Source organism: Manis javanica, chromosome 4, assembly GCF_040802235.1.
Source record: "Manis javanica isolate MJ-LG chromosome 4, MJ_LKY, whole genome shotgun sequence".
Lineage (NCBI taxonomy): Eukaryota > Metazoa > Chordata > Mammalia > Pholidota > Manidae > Manis > Manis javanica.
In genome coordinates, this window is record NC_133159.1 from 77,426,646 (window position 1) to 77,449,938 (window position 23,293).

At 42.8% G+C, this 23,293-nt stretch overlaps 1 long non-coding RNA gene across 1 annotated transcript in view; it reads right to left on the reverse strand.

Annotated features, from left to right (window-relative positions):
• Positions 1 to 23,293, reverse strand: part of LOC140848706 (uncharacterized) — a 41,358-nt gene that overhangs the window by 522 nt on the left and 17,543 nt on the right. The window lies entirely within an intron of this gene.

Sequence of the window (23,293 nt, forward strand, 5' to 3'; positions counted from 1 at the left end):
AGTAGAATTTACTCCCCCAGGTGTGACAGCCAAAACTGTCTCCTGACATTTCCAAATGTCTGCTGGAGGTGAGGGGAGCAGGGGTGGGGACAAAATTGCCCCAACTTGAGAACCACGATAAGAAGAAACCAAAATCATATTAAAAGTTTACATTTATTGGGTATTTTTTATATTCAATCCTATTATTTTCCTATATTAAACCTCAGAATTCCCAGAAGAAGTATAGGTACAATTATTCACATTTGAAAGATGAAGAAATTGGGGGTGAGAAGGGCTTATCAACTAAATCAATTCAACACTCCTCTTGAGTAACAGATTCAGGATCTGACCTAAGCTGTCCAACACTGGCACCTCCCTCTGACCCCCAGGCTATATCATACCCTACCCTGGAGTCCCCGGGAGCCTCTTGCCTGGTTCAGTAAACCAAATGGTATAGGCACCACCAACACAGGAGACCCAGCCAGCAGTCCCAACTTAATTGCTGGGAATCAGACTCAGCAGGCCCCCTGATGGGCACACAGCGCCCAGGATAGCTCCGGGAGTGCTCCTCCCGCCACTCCTTGAGGACCAAGTGGCTTGCCTCTCTCACTGCAACATCTTTTCTGGAACAGCTGCTGCCCCTGTTAAGGCCCCATAATCAGACCCCTTTGCTTATCATCACGTTGGCCTGTTCTTGATGGAGTACTAGCCACCCTTTAGCTTCAACAAGGAGGTGGGGAAATTTTCCCCAAAGGAGTAACAATTGTCCTGTAAGGCACAGGCCATGAAGGTTGGTTACAGAGCCACAGTGGCCATTATGCTTCCCCCCCAACACTCATCAGTTTCCCCTCCCTTCGTAACTACACTGATGGTCATTCAGGTATTCACACCATCCCCATGCAGCCTTGCTTTTAGCCAATATGGATGTGAATGTTCCAAAAACATTCACAGGCAAATCTCAATTCAAATCCTGGTCCTACTGTGTACCAGATGGGCAACCTTGCCCAAATTAATTGCCTGTTTGAGCCTTAATTTCCTCATCTATGACAGTATAAAAGAAAAACACTACCATGTAGAATTATCATTTCTATAGATTAGAAATAATATATTCTGCAAAATTCCTTGTACACAGTAAGTGCTTGTTAGTGCTGTTATCCTTATTATCAGTCATTAATCCCTTCACAGGGATTGCTTTGCTAAGTTGCTTCGTGTTATTTACAGTGAGCTGAGAGCAAATGGAATGCAGAGATAAACATTTTGATGGCAGACAGGTTGGTAAAAAATGGGTAAGTATGGGACAGCCTAGATTCAAGGATGGCAAGTATCAAGATTTTAGGTGGTGATCACTTCACAATATATACAAATAATGAATCATTATGTTGTATACCTGAAACAATTATAATGTTATATGGCAATTATATGTCAATTTAAAAAAATTAGAGGTACTAAAGGATGCTGGGAAGTTTCCTGCTGTAACATTTCTGAAGACACAGTGCCAGGATCATAAGGTTGGTACCAACTGCAGGGAAAACACTTTAGGACAGGGTAGGATTCTTGGTGTCCTTTGGGTCAGAGTGTGCCTACTCCATTGACAGAACATCCTGGAACCCTGCATCTGTATGCTCAGCACCCACAAGCCCAGTGGAGAATGACACTCATCTATGTGAGATGCCCAACCATTTCCTATTTCAGTCCTAGTTCATTAATTTGGCTCCCAACGAATGAACTTCATTAGGTTGGTCTTCAGTGAGTTATGAGCCAAGACCAGTTCAACATGATCTCTGAGTCAAAACTCCCATTGCTTCATGCCAATTTCTGAATTACTGATTCACCTATTTCCTACCAGTTTGTAACCATCCAGAAACCCAGATGATATAACTCGTTTCTGGGTATTTCCTTCTTAAAGCCTACAGGGACTACTGTGAACTTTGTTATGCAAGTCATACAAATAATAATGTGTACCACTTACAGGGTACCTATTATACAAATTTGAATTCTTATATTGCCCTTGCAAGGTTCTTTTTTAAAAATTTTTATTAAAGTATCATTGATATACAATCTTACATTTGTTTAAAATATACAACACAGTGGTTCAAGAGTTATCCATATTATTAAATCCTCACCGCGTCTAGAGCAGTTACTATCTGTAAATGTAGTAAGATATAGAGTTATTAACTGTATTCTCCATGCTGTACTACTATGCCCATGACCAATTTATATTGTGATACCCTTGCAAGGTTCTTATATCCATAACGCAACTGAGGAAGGAACAGAAGTTCAGAGGAGTTAAGCGAAATCCCACCTGTCTAAGTCAGGATTCAAAACTAGGATGGTCTGACTTCTTTTCGCCCATTCTAAGCTACCTCCCTCTCCTATTACTCCTTTGATGTGTATGTGTATAAAGTCTTCTTTTACTTTATATAATGTCTGGGGAGCCAATAGTGATTGAATGAACAAAGTCAAGAAGAGGAAATGAGAGTAGACACTCAGGAGAGCCCCAGGAAAGAAGGAAGAAAGGCAAAAAAGGAGGGAGGGAGAGGAAGGGCAGAGGGAAGGAGAAAAGAAGGATGGAGGGAGGAAGAAAGGAAGCTGCTTTCTCCTGCTTTGGTAATAGTGACACGGAGATGTGTTTCCAGCTGGCTTGTTGGTGGAGGGGGTGGAGACCCTGACAGCTGGTGGAGCTCATCACTATCACTCACTAAACATGTGCCCTCTGAGGAGGAGTGTTGACAGCACCATTTTCCCCTTAGAGGGAGGGGCATTTCCTGCTCATGTGACGGGCGCATGTGAGGGGTATTTGACAAGGAATGCATTACAGACTCAGTAAAGAAGCTGTATGCCCCACAAGAAGAGTCACTGCAAAGTGTCATGGAGAAAATGGGAAGATGTCTCAGACACTGACGGGACGCTGTCTGAGATGTCCCTGAGCCCCTGGTTCTGAGCCTTGTACCCAAAGCTCTGCATCACAAAGGCTGTACTTAGAAAGCAGGACATTTCTGTAAACATATAGATTTAATTCCAATTTTATACAGTTCAGCTACTTCCTGTAACACACAGTTCATAAAGCATTTACAATGTTGTTTGAAATCTATTACTATTTACATTCCCTGCCCTCCACGAAGGTAAGATGGATCTAGGAACTTGGCCAGAGTCCCGGGGAAACAGCTAGGATTAACTAGAAACCACAAAATCTACAGCAAAAACAAGAACCCCAAATGGGATGTAAAGAGAATGAGGAACCGCAAACAGAAGCTTCCCAAGTGAAGAGGATCTGGGTCACATGTGGCCTAGCCTGGGAGACTTGGGAGGCAACTTTAGGTGACCAGAGAGGTATTCAGACCTACCTCACAGCCTACATTTTATGTGCATTTGTTTTTCCAACAATCCATCAAAAGCCATCTCCATTTGGTACTCAGGGATGGATGTAAATGTCTGTTGTTTTGCATCATGCAAATTTCTCCAAAGGTAACCTGCACTTCAGGACCTTTCTTCTAACACTGCCCTTGGTCAGTTGGTAAGGAGACTGTGCCCAGCATGAGCCCAAAGATGTCCTCTGACTGGCCCTGGAGGGAGTTCACTCACCCCAGGTGTAGAGTCAGGTTTGGTGAGGCCTCAAGCCATATAATTTCTGGCCCTTTGAAAGCAAATGAATACGAAAATACAAATACAAAATCAGGTACTGGGCCTCAGGAGAGGTGTGAACAAGAATAAGTCTCAAAGCTTAAACCTACCTTTGAGGTAAACCCACATTAGGTAAATCTCACTGAGCTCTAACCACCTAGCAAGATCTTTGGTGGCTCCTGTCTGGTGGGAGGAAGCAAGGCTTTACCCTATTTCCTTGGCACACAGAGATGATGCCTAATTGCTGATTTTCAAGCCCGGAGTAGAAACTAGGAAGATCAGAGCAAGAAGTGAAAAGAAACTCTGCAAGCCTGAGAATTATTATTAGATTGAAACACTGAGGTAGTCAATTCAAAGGTAATCATTTAAAAAGAACATTTCATAAACTGTTATTTTACAGAATATTTACTGTTTTAAACAAAGTTATGAGACACTGTTGACCAGCATTTTACATTCATAGATTTTTGTTGTTGCTCCTTCTTCAAGCCCGTAAATCCCTGGAGGCACAGATCACCTGTGCCTTGGGACCCAAGACACCCAAACTGAGCCAGTATGAGCTACATGCCATGCATCACACCAAATTTTGCCTTTTGCCTTTAAAGCTGGCCTGGCTTTCAGTATGGCAAGTCTAAGGCAGGAAGTCCATCTCATTTCCCACTTAAATTGCATCCTTTGGCTACTGAAGCTGCTGTGATATGATGAACAGAAGAGGGAAACATTTCAGGATGCATAGTGAATTAAAACAGTGAGCCAAGAAACCATACCCACCAGGGACAAATAGTCCCATGCCTCCGAGGGAATAGAAGTTATGCCTGCAGAAGTACAGACAGCACCTCAGACCATAGTGGGTCATGCAAACAGGCTCTAGCCAGGTTCCCCAACAACCTGCATTTGAGCTCAGCATCTCCGGACACAGCTGGAAGCACTCTGACCCAGCAGCAGAACCTGGACCTAGGACATGTCCTCTGGATGCCACAACCTTTGTTTAGGGGAAACCCCAGGCCAGAGAGGGAACTGAAACTGCTAATTAGGGACACAGCAGCATGTCAGGAAACCAAGTGTGACTCTGTGAGGGGCAGAGTAAGGTTCGGGTTGGGAGGAGACTGTCTGGTAAGAGGAGGGCAGTGGGGAAGGCAGATGCACCCAAAGGGAAATTAGGGCCCAAGGCTGCCAGCCACTTGCTCTTACAGGTCCTGACAAGTCAGTGTCTCCTGGGTGGCCAGAAACAGTTCTCCAAGGGCTGGAATGGGTTGCCATCCAGCTTCAACCCACCCAGGAGAACAGGGGGAGGCTGGAACCATCCTTCTCACTCCTGTTGACAGGAAGGGAACAGAACTGTTGAGGTCCCTGCTCATATCAAATCTTCTCCCTCTGGAAACTTCTTGCTGGCATTTCCTGGTTGTCTGTCTTCTCTCACCAGATTGAAAGGTCCAGGGAGAACATACATGCCTTACCTAAATAATAATAGCTTCCTCTTACTGAACTCTTAGTGTGTGCTAGGAATTGCTCCATGTATTTTACCTTAAATTGTCTCACTTAACCCTCCCAATGATACTTTATGCCTCAGGAACCCAAAGTTCAGACCCTAATTTATTTGTCTACAATTGCACAGTCAATTAAGTGCTGTAACTAGCATTTAAGTCCTGAATGTATGATTCTAAATCTATTTATTAAATACTTGTCAAATTCACTGAACTAGTTTCTACTGAATATGAAAATATAAATATAGTCAAATCTTGAGCTGCAATGATTAAAAAATTATTCTAAAGCAATTAACCCAAAATTCATCAACATTTCACCTGGAATATACTTTTGTTCATATATTTGAACCATATGTTTGAAAATGTGTGTTTACTGTCCTAGGAATTTACAGCTCTAAACAAAGTAATAAAGATACTCAGTAGAGGAGTTCAAAATTATGAATTTTCCAACACAGTGTTTACTACTAGATCTTCTCCCTGCACAGAGATCAGTCCTGAACTTCCTACTTCTTTCCATCCAGATCCTCTCCATTTTTTATTTCCAGGCATGAGCTCCCTTGAGCTTCCAGATTCATATATTCAGCTGCTTATTGGACATCTCCACTTGGATGGTTACCAGGCTTCTGAGACATCAGCCACAGCAGAACCCTGTGCTCTACCACCCATCAACCTGCCCTCTCCCGGTCTTCACCATCTCAGGGAATGACATCATGCTCCACCCCAATGCTCAAATCAAAAACATACACGTCATCCCTGATCCCTTTTCCTTTCCCTCCACATCCCATCCATAGCTGATTCTTGTTGATTCCAACAAACATCCTCGATGTATTCTAGGCTATCACTTGTTCAGGGGGTTCACAGAAGAAACTTAGTCCTCTCACCTGCAAAACAGATAGCTCAGTGAGTTTTTTCTTGGTTTCTATTTCAGTTATCAAACTGTTAAGAAAAATGCCAATGTTTTCCAGGGATAGCCCTGCTCAGAAGAGGTGGATGATCCTTTCCAGGTCTTGGATTCTGATACAAAATCTAAGGTGTCAGACATTCCATTACCATAATATTTCCTGGTCTATGCACCAATTCAGTGTGACAAAATTCTCCTCTTGGGAAAATCATTTATCTATTTTAAGTGAGGTTTTTCTTTTGTTTCATTTTTTGCCTTTCTGGTGCCAACTGTTTTTAAAAAATAATAAAACCTTACAAAGATAAAACAAGCATATCATCTTTTAATAAAAACAAAAGCAGAAGGTTAACTCATTTGACAAGTATGTATTTTTTTAAATGACAAAGATGGTCTCAAAGTAAACTGGACAATCACAAACTCCCTTAGCAGCATTAAATAAATTCCTCTTCTGTGAAGTATCAGGAACTGTTTATTTCTCCATGCCCTCAAAGGCGATCTGGATTTTCAGTTAGCCATCACAGAGGTGGACTGAAATGGGAGATGTAGTTGCTGGTAGATTAATTATAATTTTTTTTCAAATATTTTTAACACACTCTTCTAGTTATGCAACCAACTTTACAAAGTAGATCTTAAAAACTTGGAGTCTGTGACACTTTGGGTCAGTTTATATAAGAGAGAGAGAGACAGAGAGAGAGACAGAGAGAGAGAGAGTGTGTGTGTGTGTGTGTGTGTCATCTTGCCCAGGATTCCTTAGTGATCTGCTGCTGCTGGTCTGTGTGAACTGACGGGCTGCAAGCAAGACTGCAGAAACACAGATAGCACCACTCCAAGGCTGTGGTCTTTAATATACATTCCTGGGAAATGTAATCCCTGTGGTTTCCAATCTCATTTCTCTTAGAATACAGATATGAGTGAATTTTACTTTAAAAAGAACCCGTGCATGTTGGTTTCCATTAAGATTAATTTGAGACATGTAAAGAAAGTAGAGCTGTTTGGGATCAATATTTGCTAAATTTAAATCTCTATTACATGGCATCAGACTTAATTAGTGCTTAAATTCTAACTTAATAGTGACAGGCTTCCCTCAGTTTACATTTCTGAGATTAAACAAACCATCACCTCCTCAGTGGTCCCTCTTGAAGAAGAAACACAGCTGGTCTAAAGTTAGTTTTGGTCGCTACTCCCTCCTTCCTCAACCTTTTTTTCCCGTACATTCAAAAAACAAACAAACAAACCAAAAAACAGTTGCTCACAGCCCAGCTGTTAGGAAAACATAAACTCTAAATTGACAACTATGTTAAGCATATAAATGTCTGCAGTGTATTTGGTTATAAATTTGCAGGAGTAGACTAGGGGTCATAGAGTGACTGATAATTTAATTTTACTGCATTAGTAATAGAGAATACATCCTATTGTTTTTCTGTTACCCAAGAAGCTACCAATTAATGATTGTAACTTTAAAAACAACAGCAGCAATTAACTCGCATTCCATGCCTTTCTACTAGACAGCTGTTGGCTAACTAAGGCTACCTACAAAAACACTGTTTAAAAAAGGTAGATCTAGAAGGCTCAGCCTATCATCTGACATGTTAATGAGACAGGATCTTCTTAGATTAGGGGGAATGTGATGGAATTGGGTTCTATTCAACTTCCTGGATAACAGAGAGGGGTAATTCTAACCAAGCAGAGAATTTAATTTCCAATCTCAGTGTGCTATACAGTATGGAGATGATTCCGTAAAAAGAAAGACAAGTTTGAAGCAACTTTGAGTCGTGGTTAATAGAGCAGGATGCAGCTGTGGTCAGATACAGCTAAAGGAAAGCAAGAAGGTAGTCTGAAACCATAGGTATAAATTAAATTCTCTGTGGTTAGGTGGCTTTTTAGGGCTGTGAGTTTGGGTTTACATGACTCACCATCAAGTATGGAAGAAGGAGTTGATTCAATCACAAACCAAAGGCCATGAAGCTGAAGCTTCAAGGTTCCAGCATGCATGTGTTTGCTTCAACCTTTGCCCACAGATCATGAACCCAAGCCCTTTAACTTTATTAAGTCATTAATATTTATGTTTAATTCTACCCATAGTATTTATGCTGTGAAGCTTAGTGGTTCTATCAGGAGAGGTAGTAGGGCATATTGGTTAAAATCAGAAACCTAAGTTGGAAAACCTGTTATCAACTTTCCAAGTTGTATGACCTCTCTGAACACCAATTTCCTCCTCTACAAAATAGAAACTCTGTACTTCAAATGCCTGGCACATAGAAGTCAATGAATGGTAGGTATACAAGTGTGGCTTAGCCTCTTCAATCAATTCTTCACTTAACAGCCAGAGAACTGGCTGAGACCTAGAAAGAAGAGAGACAGAGAAGCTGCAGCCAGAAGAGCTCATTTAAACCCAGAGGCAGAGCATGTCAGCCAGTTCAGATGCTCCAGTGGCTTCCCATTTCCCCTAGAGTGAAAGCAAAGTCCTCAAAGGGCCTTCACGTCCTGCACCTCTCCCCAGCTCTCCCTGCCCCTCTTACTCCCTCTGCTCTAGCTACGTTTTTCTCCTTGCTGTTCCTCAAACATGCCAAGTATCTTTTTGGTCTTGGGGCCTTTACACCTACTGTTCCCTTTGCCTACAACACTCTTCACACATCTGCCAGCTTGCACCTCACAGTCTTCAGGTCTCTGCTTAAATGTCTTTCCAGAAAGAACTTCCCCTACCACCTTAGGTGTAGAGAGGAAAGACTTGATCTGAAGGTCCAAACAGAAACCATCCCTGCCACCTTCCACCCCCAGTGGTGTTGGACTCCTTGGGAACAACTAAGCAGTGAATATGAAGAGTTACAATTTTGGGAGCTTGTATAGTGACCCCACTGGCCAACTACAACCCTGAGGAATATTGTTCTTCAAGAATCACTTTGGCCCTGATCAGGAATTTGTATTAGTTCTTGTTTCTTTGCTTGTTATGTGGCACATCCTAGCAAATTGTTGTTCAATTTAACTTTAAAGGTGTTAGAGAGAGGACTCTGAATCTCTGCAACTCCTCACACCTCCTGGGCCTTGGTTACAGTGGTTTGTGTGGCACATAGGAAGCCCTGCCTAGTATAAACATCCAGTTCACTTGCGTGGTAATAAGAAACAGTCTCTTTTAGGTGCTGGCTTTCTCATCATATCATTCCTGCCAGGTGATGTGAACATTGTAGTTCAGTCTACTTGTTTGTGCCCTAAAGTATTTTAAACAAATGATGTAAATTTAGGAATTTTAACTACTAAATCTTATTGCTGCCATCCTAGAATCATTAAGTCTCTAAAATCAATAGTAGCCTTGTCTGTGTGTGTTGCTGTGCATTGCCAAGAGCACTCTGACAGTTTCCAAATGTCACCACTCTGCTTTGCATTTTGATCTCCCGCACTGTGAACTCCTTGGCTGGGTGCTGGGTGAGTGTTAACATGAAGGGAAAGCTGGTAAATTTGATACCCAGGTCCTTCACTCCCTTCTTCCTCCTCCTCCACCTCCACACCTAGGGTACACACACCCCACAACAGAGAGCTCCGTGCTAAAAACAGAGGTCAGCAGAATGGTTCTTCCAGGTTTTAATATCAAGGCCTCTGTTGCCTTTATTTGGAGTGACAGGAAACTGGAACTCACAGGACATGTTTGACTAACAGTAACAGTGAAAAGCCACAGAAATATGATTTGTACTCAAGGTTTTCAAACAAAGCTAATTTCCCCTTTGTTTTTAGTAGTTGTTCATTGAGGACTTGCTAAGTACTGTGCTTTGTGCTAAGCACGCATAGCAGGTCCTTCCTGCATTAATGCATTCATTCCCCAGACTCTGTGAGGCACATACTATGATTTCTATTTTGTAGGCCAGAAAACCAAGGCAGGACCCTGAGACTCAGGGACTCCCCCAGTTCACAGAGCCAGTAAGTAGCAGAGCTGGAATTTGAACCCAGATCTACTGTGCTCTTCACCATCACATAACATCCTTGTGTCACCTTCTTCAAGCAATACAGTTTCATGGAGGAAGCACTGGGTTTAAAGTAAGAAAGATTTGCTCAAGAACCAGCTCTGCCTCCAAACTTGGGCAAGTAATATGAGCCTTGTGATTTCATCTGTTTTTCCTGCCTATGAAATCCCACCAGAATTACTGAGAGGCTCACATAAGATAACATATGGAAAACCATTTTGCAAACTGAAGTGCGCTCTAGAACACATCATCAAAGCCTGCTCCCGTGATACTATGGCAGATGTCACTTGTTGTGTTTTAATTATAATGAATGCAAAGGATAAAGGCCTGTGTTAACATAGTTCATGAGCCTGGTGTTCGGGTTTCACATGAAAGGGAAGAGTCCCAAAGGTTGTGAATTTGGGGTCAAGCTGTGTGTGTTACAGGGTAGTTTTTGAGTCTGTGTATCATATTGCCCGTAATGTCTGCAAGAAAGGCACTGTACCTTTCCCGGAGGAAGGAGAAATGAAAAGACTCTCAGTGCATCTGTAACTCTATAGAGCAGTTAAGTCTTTCTCAACAGGGCTCACGCCACAGTTTACAGTCTTTGGAGAGAGTGACGATGTGTGCCGGGATGTCAGCACGACCAGAGCTGCCCCTGCCATTGTAAGGATGCATCAACACAGAAATGGAATTGACATTTGGTTTATGATTTGTTTTACTCTTTAGCCAATAGGTTCTCACAAACTCCCACTCAGTTCCCCACAAAAATTCACCTCTATTTCATTTATAATTTTGAGTGAATATAGATAGGAGCAATGGTTAGGATTCTAGAATCTAGTTAAAAATATTTCCAGATTCAGTTTTGATTGGAAATTACCCACAATTCCTACAATTTGTAATCTAAGTGCCAGGCGCCCTCCTGGAGTTATAAGCCCTGAGGCTTTCCTTATTAGAGCTGGTAGAACATTAACTACCACCTGCAAGGGATTTGATGGCCAGTGTTTAATTAGTCTTCATAGACATACAAAAGAGAAAATTGAAGCAATAAGCCAAGTAATTACGGATGATAAATCCAACCCTTTCTCATCAGGTATAGGCAGAAAATGCTTTTAGAATTCCCCCTTTACTCTTTTTACTGCATCATTTTATTTTGAGATATTTGTATAAAGAACTTAAATGAAGGTTTAAAAAGAAAAAGAAAAACAGGGGAGAAAAAGAAATTCTGAATGTAAAATAGAGAACATATCTGGTATTTGTATGTGAACCCTCTGACTCTAAGCAGAAGGAACCATTTGAGATCAAAGTTGCTTGGAAAAATTGGAAGCCCATTATTGCCATACATGCAAACAAAGGTATAAACACTACCAGACTATATTTGGGAATACAAGTTAATTTTTACTTTTCATATGGGACAAAGGAGCTCTTTATAAAACTTGACCTTGAGATCTCACATGGGTTTGGGACAGAAAACCTTGTCTGTAGTTCATATTGCAATATGATACACAGACTCAAAAACTACAGAAAACCTTGTCTGTAGTTCAAGCTGTTTCTGAGGCACTGGCTAGAGGTTTGACTCCTGAGTGAACCAGTAAGATTTGCTGTTCTAGGATCTCCACCATCAACTCTGACCCCCCATCGGCTGTGTTAACATTCCCAGCAATTCATTACAAGGGCTATACATGGGAGAAAGTAGATGGATCCACTCAACAAGTCCTAGAATGCATGTACTATTGACTCAATCTTTTTTCTGAATTACAGTTGACATATTGGTTTCAAATGTATGACATGGTGATTTGACAATTACATCAATTACATGCATTATGAAATGTTCACCATAAGTGTAATTGCTGTCACCTTACAAAGATATTACATTATTGACTATATTTTTTATGCTGTACTTTTCATCCCCATGACTTATTTATTTTATAACTGCAAGTTTGTATCCCTTAATCCCCTTCACCTATTTTGCCTATCTCCCCCTTCTCCTCCCCTCTGGCAACCCCAGTTTGTCCTCTGTATTTATGAGTCTGTTTCTGTTGTTTATTCATTTGTTTTGTTTTTCAGATTCCACATACAGGTGAAGTCATATGGTGTTTATCTTTCTCTGTCTGACTTATTTCACAGCATAATACTGTCCTGGTCCATTTATTTGTCACAAATGGCAAATTTTCATTATTTTTATGGCTGAGTAATATTCCATTGTAAATGTACATATATATATTTTTTGTTGTTGTTTGTTTCCATATCTTGACTATTGTAAATAATGCTATTGACTCAATCTTATCTTTATTATAGAAGTCACTATTTAGGGTCTCACTTGTATCTCCCTGTCTTGAGAAATGAAAATGAAATTAGTTGTAATCAGTAGAAAGTCACCATTTAGGCTTATTATTTAACCTACAGCCTTTGGGGAAATTTTAGCCTTTCAGAAGACTTTTGGCAACATGATGGGCAAGGTGAAGTATTCAGGAAAAAGCGATGGAAAAGATGAATGGCTGGTCTGTGTGCTAATCTGAAAGCTATATTAGATGAGTTTGGATACTTTGGGCAGCATATACTGCAAACATCAACCCAAACTTACTTAAACAATAAAGACATTTATTATTTCACATAACAGGAAACCCAAAGGCAGGTGGGTTCCAGATGCGATGTGACAGGGCTCTCTCCCATGTCTCAGTGACTCTCTCTGCCCATCCCCTGTCCAAGAGCAAGAGGGATGCCACTTTGAAAATATCATATCCAAACACAACAACATCCACAGGAAGAAGAATTTGTCTCCTCTCACTCCTCTTTTTTGAGAGTAAGGAAATCTTTTCCCAAACTCCTCAGCAAGGTATCCCCTTCCACTGAACAGAACTGGATCACATGCCTGTTCCTAAATGAATCAGTGGGACTCCCATGATTGGTTGAAACAGAATTTTCCCATGAAGTCCATCCTCTGCATTATATCATGGAGAGACAGATAACTGGGAGGAAGGAGGGATATATCTTGAGTAAGCAACCAACTACAGAAACCTTGGTCTAAACTGAATCTGGGTATAACATTATCATATGCTTTATCCTCTCAAGACATTACTCACAGTTTACTCTGTAGAGTTTTCTATCAGATTTTTATGTGAAGCATTATTTTTCTCTAACCTCGTGCTGCAATCTTGTTTCTTTTTTCCCTACTAGAGACCACAATGGAAATCCTACTATAAAAACACTTGAGTGCTATCAAAGGATCAGACCATATAAGGTGCTAGGGACCTTTTTATTTTAAATAAGAAACAAAACTATTTATACTTTTACAAGGAGTCTGCCCTATTTTAGTAAATATTTGGCAAAGCTTCTTGATTAAAAGAGCAAACTGACCCTTGTTCTGCAGGGTTGTTTTGCCATAACTGAAATTGTTCATTAATTTTCTGAAAATAGAAGCAGCAAGCATGTGTTCTTTTGCACTCTGACTAAAGCAGTGCTTCCTTGTGATTTGTTGTAAGCTGTGTTTACTCAGCATAATTAGTCAGGTATCTTTGAAAACTTAGTTTTAATCAGACCCTGTTCTGAGTCACAATTACCAAATGTTATTATTGGAAAATAATCTTCTGTAGATGGAGCAAAGATGCATTAATCTGGCCCTGGAGAGTGTGGTGTGTTTGACAATACATTTCAAGCTGGATTTCAGAGGTCCTGGATTTGGTAACAAGCCCCAACTGTTTTGAGAAACAGTGATTCCCTAGATTATTAAACAGTGTGCATTCTGAGAGAAGCTTGTTGAGTACCATGTGTTTCTGATACATTCTGTGGTGTGGGGTTTGTAGGAAACACTCCAAGCCCAACCACCTTTGCTTCTTTCAAGGTATTCTCTTGCCAGCTGTATATGGAAGGGGATGGTGCAGCTGCAAGGAGTGTTTTTAAGTCATTCTCAGAACCTTTTGTAGGACAGCCTTATTGGACATTCTCCCGAGATGTCACAGAGAAGACTGGGCTGACGCTGGCCAGCAGGCTGAGTGCAGGCTGTGGATGTGGCTTGCCATCTGTCCCAGTCATAAAATATGGCTCTGCCTCCAAGCCCTGTTCCCCATCCTTGCTCTGAATGAACAGTTTCTGATCCTAAATCAAAGCTGCTCAGAATTCAAATTATCACTAGATACCAAAGGGAGAATTTGGAAGATGCGGAATCCTAAAATTTCAAGACTGGAAATTGCCTTAAAGATCATCTAATTACATCTCATTTATTAGATGAGTAATCTGAGGGGAGGAAACGGTAACTTGTCCCATGCCACACAGCCAGTTGCCTGTCTCTGTATCATTCCCTTGTTCCTTCCTGGGAAATCTAGTTACTGGGAAATCCAAAATCCAACTTTCAGGTGGTTAATACCAACAGAGTCTGGGATACTCTAGTTCTTCTGGTGTTCTACCATTTAAGTAGCTGAAAAATGAGAAAAATAAAGGTCCTCACTTCATAGGTCCAGTGAGATTAAATAACAGCTCAGAACCATGCTTGACACATGCTGAGAGCTCAACAAATATAACCATCATCACTTGTAGGGAAAAGGGGCGTTCCTGTGGCCAGGATCCTCACCTGACCCTAATCTACCTGATGACATCATTGGCCGACTATATATAGGCTAATGCTTACACACCCATTGGCAATGAGCCATTTGTCTTTACTATATAAAGAGCTCTGCCTAGTGCTCTGCCTGGAGGCAGAGACTGAGACGGATTGCAAACATTCCAGATACAGATGTGAGATGTGATTCCAGCATTCAACCTGGCACCATGAGAATAAAGTTTGGTATAAACTCTTTTACCCCTGTCTTGCCAATGGGTTTCAGACCCCAGCAAGTTTGCTATGGATTCAGCATGACCAAAGAAATGACAGTATAATATTTCTTTGGAGTGAAAGGGTTTATTACCTAACTTGTTCTCCCAGCAGTAGGTCGAGCACTAGTGTCTCTGCCTCCAAGCAGAACACTGGGCCGAGTTCTCTATATAGTGCAATAATAGTTTACATGGGTGTGGAAGCAGTAGCCTAGCAACAGGCCAGTTACATCATCAAGTGGTTTAAGTTCAGTGAGGATCCTGGCCACAGGAATCCCAACTTCCTCACAACCCCTAACATTCCTTGTTATTCAGTATCACTGAATCCAGAGTGAACTTGCCTGGGGGCAATCCCCCACAGGTGAGACACCACTATTCTTCACTCTTGACTGCTTCCAGAAGACAAAGTAATATAGTAAAATTAATTCCAAACTACTAGAAGGTAAGAAATTTTTTGTTCCAGTCATGTGACCTTAGATAAGTCACTCACCACAAATCCTCAGTTTCCTCAGCTTCCCTTGGATGACCATTTTATATGGCAGTGCTTTGTTAGCCATAAAATTCTATGGCAGAACATCTCAAACAGTAATGTGCATACAAATCACCTGGGGAGCTTGTTAAAATGCAGTCTGCTTCTGTAGAGCTGGGGGTGGGGGGGTGGAGCCTGAGATCTGATATTTCAAACAAGCTCACAGGTGACACAGACTGCTGGTCCATGGACCACATCCCCCCTTCTGATATGCTAGGCATCATAAGGGCAGTCTGCTGGTTACCAGGCTGATGACAACCTCCAAGGCCCTCAAACCGTCCAGCAGCAGCACCCATAAGACGGTGCAGAATAGTGACACGCTGCTCCTAAAGATTCCATAAAAAGTGGCTCTCTGTTTATACCTAGTTTGAAGGACTTCCACGTTCCTTAAGCTTAGCCTTCAGTCTCTGAGCAATCCCACCCTTCGCTCCGTACGATTTTGCAGATCTAGTGACTGTGCCATCAGCACTCTAAAGGCCCTCCCCTAACAGCTGCTTCCCACTCCTTGGCAGCTCACACTTTCAGCCCACAGCTGGGCCGGGTACCAGAGTTGCTGCTGGAAGGACAGGTGTGATACCAGGAGACTAGTGGATGATAAATTCAACTCTCAGGCAGGGAGCCAAATTATGTTTAAAACAGTTTCTGACCACCTTACAAGCTGTGGTGTGGATGGGGCATAAGTGAAAGTAGAGGCAACAAAAAAATCTAGCAGAGCAGCCGGGAAATGTGAAAAACAGGAAAGAGGCTTGAAAATGAAGTATGTTTGTGTGTTTAAGAGAACTGCAGAAATTTTAACAGGTCAACACAGCTGAGAGGACTCACAGGCTCTAATTAAAAGTGGGTATGGGCAGATGACTGGGTGTTTGGAACTTAATTTGGGTACCTCTGGAGAGTCAGGAAGTTAGAAGAATTTGGCATTTGAGGATGATTTCTTCACCCAGGAGGTGGCGGCTAGAGATGGCATAAGAAGTGTGATGTCAAAGTTTGCTACCTGCTGCAGGTTATTCCTTCCCAAAGATACTCTGGTAGTTAGTAAAGGGTAAGAAAAGAGGACATTTGGGCAGAAAAATGGGAACCAAAGAACAGAGGGAACCACCAGGTAATTCTCGCTTTTGATTCAAGATTCAGCTCACCTGACATCCACCCACCCCTGTAACCTGCTCCACCACAATGCTGTGCTTTTTAATTTGCTGTCTTGTGGCAGAGGTTGGATCTTCTCACTGCCCCGAGCTCCTATCACAGGCCTGTCCCAGCAAACACTTGGTTATGTGTTTTTGGAATGAGCATAAAGGACAGAGAAGAGGAGGGAAGGGAAGGAAGGAGGAGGAAACTGAGGAGGAGGAAAGAAAAGAGAGATTGAGCAAAGCTTTGGGAAGCCAGCCTTACCTACTTCCAAGAATGTTTTCCAAAATCTTTCCAACCCAGGTCCTGTTAAATGGTTCTGCTTTCCAGTTTAGCTTGATTGCACATGTGCAGTAAAACTAAATGATGTCTGAATCTGACTAAAACATTACCCTCTCTGAGGCACTGAATGTGGCTGCCCAAGCTTAAATACAGGAAGGAAGACCTAGTTGTCTAATTTCTATCTAGGTGTTGATTGATTCCCTTTGTGTCTGAAGCCAGGTTAAAGAGGAAGCAGGCAGGGCACATGCCAGAGCAGACATTGTACCCTGTCCATCCGAACCAGCCTGACTCCTCAGCTGGCCACCTCCACGAAGAGGAACGGAAGCCACAGAGCCCCGGGGATAGCTGATGCCACATTCCCCAAACCTACGACAAGGAGATTGTGTTATTTCAGCCATGCTTCATTGGACGGCAAATATGTGAGCTTTATGAGGATCCAGGATGCTGCCAAGTCTTCAAGTTCACAGCTGAGGTGCCCCCACATGAGAGTTAATCACTCAGACCAGGCACTGTGTCCAAAGGTGCTGGCTGTGGGAGCCTCTGATCCCCTAGCACCTCTAGGTGAGCAGAGAGAAGGCATCTCAGTTCTCACTCAGGTGTAGGACCAGAAAAACTAAGTTTTAACTGTTGTCGCTCCAGTGGAACCACAAGATATGACTTTGGGTCCAAACTGTAAACTTTGGGCTGGTGTTTCTGCTCTTATAAAACTCAAAAGTTGCCTGCAGTCTGTTTTGTGTCCCAGATTTCTGCATGAGTCTGAGGAGTGCTTTAAAACACTTTTGAACATAGAGACTGTTTGTGTGCAGTGACTTTGTAAGGTGTCAGCTCAGCCACATTGAAGCCAAGTTTCCCAGAATTCCTTTCTCTCTTTGGTTTCTGGGAGATTTGGGACCAAAAGTGAGGCAGCAGCCATTCTTATGCTCCATAGATTGGTGCAGGCACCAGGTGCATTGGCAGCTTGCATATGCTGTTAGGCACCTGCTGGCCCACCTCACTGATATGGGGCCCCAAGTTCTCCAGGTCCCAGGCCGGTACATGGGCAGCTCTGACCAGGGCCACAGCTGCTTCTGCAGGTCACGCACATCCTCCAGGATGGAGCCAATGAGACACATGCAGCTCCTACTTGTCCTCATGAGTTCCAGTGTGTCTTTGCTCTCCTTCATTGCCCATCCAATTTTCAGTCCCTGCTGACCTACGGTGACTTCAGTCCCAACACCTGATGCAGAGGCACCAGTCTTGCTTAGACTTCTCCACCAGGTCCCACAGTCACTTGAGTTCTAATCCACATTTAAATAAATCTCATTATATATCATTTTGGCCCATAGTCTGTCCTTCCCATGTGTCTGAGCAATAACTATGTTCTCTTCCCCATGCTGACCCTCTTCAGGGGTCATTGCCCCGCTTCTCTGCCTCAGCCCTGCTCACCTCCTCTTTCTCTCTGTCCCTTCCATCCTTGTCTCCCTTCCCATGGAATCCTTCTCTCTACCTTCAAACACATGCAGGTCATCTTTCCATTGTTAAAAGTCCCTTTCTTTGACCCTGCTGTCTTCTCAAACTGTCTTCTTATCTCTGCCTTCCATCAAACTCCCTGAAAGGGAAACTGTTGACTCTATCTCCCCAATACCTCTTTTCTTATTTCACCCTTTCAAAGCCAAATAAGGTCTTGCCTTCTGTGCCAGTGGTTCTCGGCCTTGGCCGCACTAGGAGTCACCTGGGACCCAGAACCCACTTTCAGATGTTTTGATTTAGCCTCTCTGGGGTGCAGCCCAAGACAGGGGGAAACATCCCACTCTTCCTGCACATTTTCAAATTCAATGCTCTTAAAGGAGAAAGGGAACAATTGTCTAAGCCCAGAGCAGTTTCAGAAAGCAGAGATAAAGATGGACATGCTTGCCATCCTAAAAATTTTAAAGCTTCCAGGTAAATTATTCTACTATTAAGTTAATAAACAAATTTTACATATTAATGCCCACAGCTGGTGAGAACAAGCTTCTCATTCATTGCTAATGGCTGGGTAACTAAGTATAATCTACTGGAAAAACAATCTAGCAAACTGTGTCCAGAGCATAAAGATGAACATACTATTTAGCCCATTGTTTCTACTTCCAGAATGCAGGCACTTCCTAAGGAAGTGATTCAGACATTGAAATAAGCTAAAGTCCTCAAAGTGTTCATTGCAGCATTGTTTATAATAGTGAGAAATTAGAAACAACCAATTGAAGGATAATTTTGAAGGCTATGTAACATGGAAAAATGTTTAGATACAGTAAGTGTGGTGGGGAAGCAGAACATAGTTATTATGTGGGGGAAAGCTGGTAAAGACATTGTAAGAATCAATACTGGTTTTTCAAATGACAATTTCACATTTTAATTATAAATTCTAACTATTAACTTGGAAGTTTGGATAAATAGGCTTTAAAACTTTGTTTTTTGAAAAAGTCTTTCTTTCTTCGCATCCTCTGTAAATGTTTAGTTTTGCCTTAGTTTACTTTTTCAAATACAAGGTCAGCTGATAATCATTGTGCCCACCCTAAATCTGAGTCTTGTGAACATGGCTCACAATGATAACACAATTCCCTTCAGCCTCATCTCTTTCTGGGAAGCTGTTCTCATTTCCCCAGCTGGAAGATTTATGCTCTCTTTTCAGTTTCATCAGCAACATGATTTCTCCGGTGAATTATTTTTTTCTTGTGGCAAAAGGAGTATTTATTCAGGCTTGTGGTTAAATGCTGATCCTAGAAAGTGATCCTATGGGACATTATTCTCAGCTTTTCCTGAATTCCCAGGAATCATTAATTGACAATAATTGTGTTTTGGGGTTCCCACCTGGCCTGGAGAAAGGAACATGGGGTATAAGAGATAATTTTTAATGAAGCTATGAAACTATCCTTTAATGATAGAAGTATATCCCATAGAGAAATAAAACACGTAAGTGATAGATTGGAAATATAAAAATGGCCTCTGAAATTTGTTAAAAATGAAGCTAGACATGATAGTACAATATGGGTTAGACACCTAAGTCTTCCAAAAGGCACACATGCAGGTGTTTTTCTGACCTGAATTTTTGCCAAGTGTGGTCACCATTTGCCACCCACTCCCATCGAGGACTGAGCTGAATGTGACTCCTCTCGCAAGCACAGGCTTGTGCAGGTTAGTGTTTCATTTAAAGAAAATGAGGTTGTTGAACTTTGAGAACAGGGTCCAGACAGATATGACCCCAGCTGCGCAGCTCAGGGCTTCCCTCAGTTCCAGGGGGTAGTGTATCCTGTTGGGACAAGGCTTAGTTCTCTGAGGGAAAATCAAATGACCACCGCCTTCCCCCACTCTGGCGAGGATGTTTCATGAGCCTCTCTGAAACAGGTTCAAACATGCTTTAATAAGCCAACTGAAAATATCTTACTAGCTGATGTTCAGAAAGTACAGATTTCTATTTTCTATTTCTTTTTGAAAAAGCCCTAACTTGCCTGCAACTTGATTCCTTGCTGCAGGCAAGCCTGCTGTACCTTCCTGTGGAAGCCTAGAGTTGTGGTAAAAGGTACCATTCATTCCCCATAGCCTGAAGCCCAACAACATCCTGTCAAAACATTATCCTTTATTTGTATGGATACAAACAACATCCTTTATTTGTATGACCTAAGGGTTTTCACCTGTTTTGTTTTTTCCTCAGAGTGAGATATGGGCTAGAAACAAAGTACTACACAGTATTATGGAAAGAGCAAAGCTATGCAGAAATACACCTGTTTGTCATTGCACAGTTTGGAAGCCTGTTGTGTAAGGGACAGTGAGGCATTTATGTTGCCTTTGGGAATAGCATAGAGTTTCAGATCACTCGGTTAAAGTGATATACGGTGCACCATTTTCTACTTCAAATCACAGGAGCATTTACATGAAATCCACAGTACACTCTGAGTGCGGCCTCATAAACGTCTTGTACACACAGGCCTTCCCTGCCGGGGGTGCTCTGGAGACAGAGTGCAGCGGGTGGACCACACAGCAGCCATCTCAGCTCCGAGAAAACAGGACACGCTGACATAGTCATGCGGCTGAGGCCAGTGTTCATGGTAAAGGAAGAGGTACATTGGTGCTCTCAGGAGAAGGCAGGCAGCTCTCACTTTCTATTCAACATGTATTTACCAGTCACGTTTCCTAAGGAGGGTTTCTTTGGGGCCTCACAGCCATGCTAGGCTAAGGGTCAACTTTGGGACCGTGTTTACATTTATAACCCAGTGAAGGAAGTGGCAGGAAACTCAGAAACCTTAACAATGGGAAGCTGGTGACACAGAAGGAAACTGAGGCAAGGAGATCTGCAAACGTCTAACATGGGGCTTGTACTCAGAGCCCAGTTTCCAAAGCTTGGCAGTGCTCTTCCTAAGGCTAAAGTAACTTTTTCGGAGTTAAGTGTGAACTTGGGTGTGTGGGTGGGTGGCAGCAGGATCTCATTAGAGCACAATTCCGGGAATCTAGACTGTGTGAAATCCTTCCTGGTTGTGCCAAAAACCCACTGCATGAGTTTGGGCAATTTGCCTTATTTCTCTGAGCCCTGCTTCACATGGTGGGGAGAGGATGAATTAGGACACCATCAAAGGCTTAAAAGAATAAAAGTATTCTTTGACTTTTTAAAGAAATCAAATAAAAAAATATATCGAGAAAAACAAAGTCAGTGATTTAGGCTTCACTTGGAAAACGCTGTACATTTAAGAGAAAAATTAGCCAGTGTTTTCTTTATCTTCTCAAGGAGCTTATCCGCCACACAACTGTGAAAGAAGTTTCTAAAACACCCATCAAATCATTGCACTTCTCCGCTTAACGTCTGTCACTGGCTGCCCGTTGCCTACAACACAAGTCCGGCTCCTTGGATCTGCAGCCAAGACCCTCTAAGAACCTGCCCCACCCACCTGTCTGAGTCAGCACCCGCCCCCCTGTCCCCTGCACCCCTTCTCCAGGGGCTTCCAAAGGCAGTACACAGAGGGGCAAAAGGGGCTCCCTGCTGTGGTCTCAGTGAAGATGCAGCAGAAGACCATGGGGACAAAAGGCCTCAGGGGGCCATGCACCCTCAGCCGCCTGCATAGGAGCCCATGAGACGGTATCCTTGGCCACCCTGTGTGTTATCTCCACCAAGAGTCAGTGTTTTTCCACTGATCTTCTGCACACGTTTGCTTCTTATCTCCTCCCTGTCCTTGTCCGTGACTCTGCTTTCCTGGAAGCACTCTTGGTTTCACGTGCAATTGGGTGTGCTGAACATGCTAGTCCCAGCAATAGCAAAGGGTACAGGCTTGTCTGTATGGAGCCTGAAATACACAGGAACAGGGAGTGAATTATAGCAGTGTGACAGAGACCAAGGTGCCAGCAGCTTGCCAGGGCAGAGAGGAAACAGAGTTTCCAGATAGCCATGGCTCAAGGGAGACCCAGCACCCATCCAGTCCTCCCTCCCTCCCCCTGGGGCCTTGTAGCTGCCACATTTTCTGGTGTTACAGCCCTGGATAGGGGTCATCTTGCTCAGCTTTCCTCAGGCCTCCCATGCATCAGTCTTGCTAGTTCTGCCCTAGAAGTGTTAGGTTCTCTCTGCACAGCCTAGCCAACCTCCATCAGCTTCAGGACTTCATCCAAGACAGGGCTGAGTGCACCTTACTAGGCCAGCGAGAGAGAACTCCATGTCTCCCTCACTCTCAGATCAGGTGAACAAGTGACTCAAGAAACCAAATAATTACAGCAGTCTAACTCTGAGAAGACATTGGGCCAGTCCTTTCCTGCCTTTAATCTTCTCCCCCATCCTCTGATGAAGGTGTTATCTTCCCCATTATTCAGAAGTGGAAATGAAAATTCAGGCTGAGTAATTTTCTTGAGCTGAGATTTCAACCCAGGTCTAATTGCAAAGATTGCTCTCTTTCACTATGCTTGTTGTGCTTAGTATGGGCCAGATACTCTGTAAGCACTTGACTTGTAACAACTCATTTAAACCTCATGACATATCTAAGAGGGAGGGACTATTACCTCCATCTTACCAAGGAAAAACTGAGGCCCAGAGAAGTTAAGTTACTAATGTCACATCAGCTGGTAAGTAGCAGAGACAAGATTCAGCCTGGTGACCTGGCTCCAATCTGTGCTCCTTATAGTCTCTCTGAGCTACAGCTTCAGAAGGTTGTCAGCATAATCAACACTCCTTGAACACCTTTTGGGGCAGCACAGCATGAAGGTACTAAGAGAGGAACATAGATGCATATGTGTCCTTGCACTCAATGAGCTTTTACAAAGTTCAACTAACAGGTCAAGGGAGCATGAGGCCTTTACAAGATATGCTGAGAGTCATGTCTACCCTGCATCTCAAGGTTTACTTCTAAAACTATAACAGAGTTCCTTTTTGGAAATCTTTACAATGCACAGGCCTCTATGCTGTCAGAGAGGCTGAGAAATAGCAAAAGCCTGTATTTGGCTTTATCTCCTTAGATAGAGGAGAAATCCACAGTTATGTGGGATCTAAGGAGAGCCAAGCTTTTGATACTGTCCAGCTCTGCCTGCAGTGGAAGGTGGCGGCCACAGCAGAGGGTGACCATGGGCGCCTGACCCCAGCAGCCCAGTGGTGGCTCCAGTCTATGCCCAGGTCTTTCACAGGCAGCCGGCAGGCTTTGTCTGGGCATCTGTC